Source organism: Castanea sativa, chromosome 10 (assembly GCF_040712315.1).
Source record: "Castanea sativa cultivar Marrone di Chiusa Pesio chromosome 10, ASM4071231v1".
NCBI lineage: Eukaryota > Viridiplantae > Streptophyta > Magnoliopsida > Fagales > Fagaceae > Castanea > Castanea sativa.
This window is the reverse complement of record NC_134022.1, coordinates 17,730,989-17,736,916: the sequence shown is the minus strand read 5'-3', so window position 1 is coordinate 17,736,916 and position 5,928 is coordinate 17,730,989. Positions and strand designations below refer to the sequence as shown.

The 5,928-nt window shown below is 33.7% G+C and overlaps 1 pseudogene; it reads left to right on the top strand.

The window, feature by feature from the left end:
• Nucleotides 1-1,759: 1,759 nt before the first annotated feature.
• LOC142612979 (zinc finger BED domain-containing protein RICESLEEPER 2-like) lies at nucleotides 1,760-4,088 on the top strand (annotated as a pseudogene).
• Nucleotides 4,089-5,928: the final 1,840 nt, after the last annotated feature.

Below are 5,928 nucleotides of genomic sequence, written 5' to 3'. Positions count from 1 at the left end.
TCTTATTGTGTCACTTATGTGTACTAATTACTGGGTTAGTAGTATCATTGTTACAGTAGTTTGCTAAGAGCATCTCCAATAGGCTCTCTAAAGCCTAATTTGAAGAGCAAACACACAAAAATACACCTCCAACAACCTCTCTTTCTCCAAAAAAAATTTTAGATTTGCTACAGTAGCTCTCCAAACATAAACAATAGCTCTATAGTAGCACTGTAGCAATTACTGTAGCAGCTCTAAACAATATTCTCCCTTAAAATAATACCCGGTTGAATAAAAAAATAATTATTTCGCTCTCATTCCTTTTCCCTTTTGTTCTTCACTCTCTCTTGCTTCTCTATCTCAACGGTTACAAACTAAAACATACCACAATCAAAACAAAAACACAAAACCCAATTGAAAAATTTGAAACACAAAAACAATCTTTCTCATAAGTCTAATGAAATTTGAACAATAAAAGCAAAAAAACCACATTTTGTCTATGGTAGGGAGGAGGACAAGCGACTGTGTAGGCAGAGCAAATTGGTTGTGGAGAAAGACCCATCTGTACTGCATGAACTACTCGCTCATCACGCTCCTCATCCTCTTCCTCAGCCTCCTCTAGCACCCGATCTCCAAGATAGTCTTCCTCGCCATCTTCGTCCCTTGGTCTTCCTCTCTCTTTGTTTTTTTTTTTTTTTTTTTTTGGCTGAACCTTCTCTCTGTTTGAGTCTTTGACTTTGAGTTTGAGATGAGATATTTTGGTTTGTGGTGGAGAATTGGTTTGTAGTTATAGTGGAGTGTGTGTGGTGGGTAAAAAGTGGTCTGTACGTGTACGTGTGTGGTGGAAAAATTGAGTGAATATGATAATTACAAAAATTTTATGATTATATATATATATATATATATATATATATATATATATATTAGGGATGTTATGTCTATAATATTTTCACAATAAATTCTAAATAGTAGGTTTTTATTGGTTGTTATGAATAGACAAAAAAGTAATTTAAGTTGTGATTTAAATTAGAACCAATAACAACTTACTACATGTGATTTGTTATGAAAATTTTATAGATGTAACACCATTTTTTTTCATTTTAGAAAAATTAAAAAAAAAAACTTGTGATAAAATAGTGAATAATAATGAATAAATAAAAACTAACAACTCATGACTATATTATTTGTTATCTCAAGTGCTTCAAGAGATCTATTAAAAAAAAAAAAACCAACCACAATTTTAAAATTTTTAGCTTCTGAGAGTTAGAAAATATAGTTGGGAATAAATAAAGAAAGATTAAAAAAGATTAAAGAAAGAATATAGAATGAATAAAGAAATAATATTTAAATGGGATAGAGAAAATGATAGAGAGTCTATTGGAAAGTGTATTTGAAAAAGTAGATAGGCAAAAGGTAAAATGAACTGTTCACTCTCTAAACAGTACAAAAAATGCTCTAATGCTTAAATTTGAACAAGGACAATTTCTTTCAAATGCTTATAGTTATATCAGTTCTTAGTTTTGTCTTGACTCTTAAACATACATACTTGTAATTTAAATGAAATCATGAAGTGCCATGTAATTTACCTTGATACAAAACACTGAGTGTTAAATGAAATCAGTACTTCTGAAGTCAATTCTTATGCATAATGATATTTCTTATTCTACGAAGCTCCAGTGTATGTGACTTTGTCGTTTAAGAGGTCAACTACAATGATCTTTCTCAAGATTATTTTTTTTTATGGTTGTTTGCTAATGCTTAAATTTGATGTCTTTAGATTATGGAACCCTTTAGTGATGCACCCCCTTCCCAAATAACACCCACTACCCAAGCTAAACCTGCTGTCCAAGCTGAACCTATTGCCACTCTAAATGATGCTGAGGCACTTCCACCTAAACCTAATGATAACACCAAGGTGAGTGAGATAGCTGCTAATTGTAGTAATAATAAGAAAAACTCTACTACTTGGGATCATTTTGAAAAAATAAAGATTAGTAAGGATCAATTTAAGGTTGTTTGCCATTATTGCCGAAAAACTTATCGTGCTAATAGTAAGGGTCATGGTGCTACTAATTTATTGAATCATACACCAAACTGTGTTAAGAACCCTAATAGAGTTTCACTTAAAGGGCAACAAACGTTAGCATTTGAACCCAAAATTAATGGGGAGGAAGGGTTTCAGCTTGTAACAACAACCATTATTTTTGAGGCTTTTAAGAAGGCACTCGCTAAAATGATAATAATAGATGAGTTGCCTTTTAGGTTTGTTGAAGGGTATGGGTATCAAAGATATTCAACAACATTACATCCTAAGTTGCAAATTAGGGATATCCTATCTCCTCAAACTGTGGCTAGGGATGTTATTGGCATTTATGGCGTTAAGAGAGAGAAACTAAGGGAAGTCTTGAAAGGTCATGGGGTGTGCCTTACTACGAACACATGGACTAGTATGCAAAATCTAAATTATATGTCCCTCACATGTTATTTATTCATGATGATTGGAACTTGCATAAGAGAACTCTAAATTTTTGTCAAGTGGAAGACCATAGGGGGGAGACTACAGGTAGAAAGATTGAGATGTAATTGCGTGAGTGGGGTGTTGATGGCATATTCACCTTGATAGTGGATAATGCTTCCTCTAATGGTACTACCATTAAATTTTACAAACAATAACTAAAGATTGGAAGGGGACTGTTTTAGAACATGAGTTCTTGCACATGAGGTGTTGTGCACATATCCTAAATTTGATTATGGGAGATGGTTTGAAAGAAATTGATGCGTCCATTGCTAGGGTCCGTGAAGTAGTGAGATATGTGAAAACCTCATCAAATAGAAATCAAACTTTTAGGAGTTTTATGGAGAGATTAGGTATTGAATCCAAGTGTTTACTAAGTCTTGATGTACCTAGTTGGTGGAACTCTACCTATCTCATGTTAGATACTACTGAAAATTTGAAAAAGTGTTCCTAAGAATGGACTTTGAGGATGATAGCTATTCTTCATACTTTTTGAACAAGGAAAATAGTGGTGGTTTGGGATCTCCTTGTGGGTTGATTTTCAAAATTGTACGATATTTGGGGTTTCTTGAAACTTTTTTACAATGCAACAAAAAAGTTCTCCGGTTCTTTGTATGTGACTTCAAATACCTTCTTTGATGAGATGTTTGTGATTCAAGAGAATATTGCTCATTTAATTAAATCTCAAAATCATCTCTTGAAAAACATGGCAACTAAAATGGAAGCTAAATTTGAAAAGTACTGGGGGAAAGGGGATAAAATTAATCAGCTTTTGTATGTGGCTGTGGTTCTTGATCCAAGGAAGAAAATGAGGTTTTTGAAGTTTTCTTTTTCTAAAATTTATGGGGATGAAGTGGCTGATGAGATGGTTGATTTGGTGAGGAAGATCATGGATAGGTTGTATGATGATTACTCTAGGGTTGTTTTACCAAATGTGGTAGTACCAAGTGAGACTGAGAGGACAAACATGGAAGGTGATACAATTGGTTGTAGTGATCCATATGCGATGGTTAATTCATGATATGAGCGTTTTTTAGAGGCTGAGAAGTCTAGAGGGTGTAGCAATGAGATTGAAAAATAATTGGCTGAAAATTGTGAGAGTAGAAGGGATGTGAAATTTGAGATTTTGGGGTGGTGGAAAGACAATTCAGATAGGTACCAAGTGCTGTCCAAAATGGCTAGGGATGTGCTAGCTATGCCCATTTCCACGGTTGCTTCTGAATCGGCATTTAGTACCGGAAGGTGCATACTTGATCCATTTCAAAATTCACTCTCCCCTCTCATGGTTCAAAATCTTGTTTGTGCTCAAAACTAGCTGCAAGCCCTTTTTCCAATTTCTTTTCTCAAGTCAAAGGATGAGATGGAGGCCTTGGAGGATGAATTTCATGAATTAGGTAATATGTTTAACTTCCAAACTTCTTGTCTATAAAGTGTTATTAAATGTGTCATTAAATGTGTCATATACTTGTGCCAAATTTAATCTATTGTCTCAATTTTTTCTTTTCTTGATTTAAATCAAGCAACAACAGCAACAAGTTCTAGTTCCTGCTCAAGCAAAGGAGGTACTTGTACCACAGTTAATATTAATGAATGATCACTGATTGGGTATGCCCTTATAATTTTTGTTCATATTGGCTACTTCCATTTTGGTTATTCTGTAGCTTTTGTTCTTTGTCTTTATATATTATTGATAAATATTTTTTCCCCTTGTATTGTAGGAGGATGGAGGTCGCATTTTGTATAGGAGGCAGTTTTTTTGGATATATTTTGAAGCTCTTTTGGACAGATGTGTAGCTTTTCTAATTATACATGAATTCATGTCTTGCTTATAGGAACGAAAACTTAGCATCTATGTAGGCTTTCCTTTCTATAAGTTATGGACTTGTTAACTATAGATAATAGAGTAGTTCTTTACTACTTTAGGAAAGCTATTTTTTGGAAATACTTATAGTATTTCATAATTGTAACTAAGTATATATACTGCTGGGAATATTTCCTACTACTTTGGTAGTTTACTGCCTTGTGCAGTAACTGCCTTCTCTGCTGCCTCTATGGCTTACTATATATATATATGGAATTATGAAGATGTAGTATTTTTAGTGATGCTTGCTGCTGTGTGGTTTTGGAATTTTATTTGATGTGTGGAATGGTTGGTAGGTATGTGTTCAAATTGACAGATTGATGAATGTGGAAACAAAATGGTACTGCCCAAGTCTTAAGGCTTAGGCAATTTGGAAAATATTTGTTATAATGTGTGGATAATTAACCGCGGGTAACAAAATGGTATTGTGTTTTTATTTGTTTGATTAATGCCTAGGTATTACATGCTATTGATGTTTAACAGGTACCCAGGTTTTACTTTGTATTTTTTTGTTCCCAAATGTCAATACTCAATATGTGGGTTCCAGGAACTGGGAAGTATGAATTTGGACAAATTCAAGCAGAGTTGAAGGCCCATTTTAAAAGAAATGAAGAATAAAACAGGCCCACAAGTTTAAAAACTATTAATTCCGTGTAACTTAGAAAAGCCCAATCATTTCGGCCCAAAAGGCCCAAAAAAATTAAATCCAAGAAAATTGACAAATTTGGCCCAATATGTGGCCCAACCTGCCAAACCGTTGAATTCGACCCGTTCCAACCGATGATCTGACTCGGAGGGTCCGACCCGTATTTCGGTCTAGTGCAGGTCAATTTTTTAGTGGCCCGACCTAATCGGGTCGAGTACGGGTTGGGCCTAAACCCAGGCTAACTCGACCCATGGACAGCCCTACATGCATCAAACAAACAAGACTAGTCATGACTCTTTCTTTATTTCAAAATCTGCTATGTTAAAAAACAAAAAATCAGATATCCATTCAAAGAAAATATAGATCATTTTTTATTAAAGAAAAATTCAGATCCACATCTAACGAAGATGTAAATCAGTTTTTGATTAAAGAAAAATTCAGATCCACATCTAATGAACATGTAGATCAGTTTTTGATTAAAGAAAAATTCAGATCCACATCTAATGAACATGTAGATCAGTTTTTGATTAAATAAAAATTCAGAAATTCAGATCCACATCTAATGAACATGTAGATCAGTTTTTGATTAAATAAAAATTAAGATCCACATCTAATGAACATGTAGATCAGTTTTTTATTAAATAAAAATTCAGATCTACATCGAATGAAGATCTAGATTAGTGTTGTTGAGAAATTTAGACCCTGATTGATCGAATTAACAAGTTTTAAACCCAAGTTGTTAATTAGATTTATTATGCATAAAACTTGTTAAAACATAAAAACATCAATATCATGTTAAAACTAAGTGCAGCGGAAAAATAAATAAGACAAGATATGATGACCTAGGAAAATCAATGAAACCAACTAGTTTCACAGTAAAGAACCTAGGGGGAAACCTTCCCGAAAAGCAATCCACTATAGTAAAGA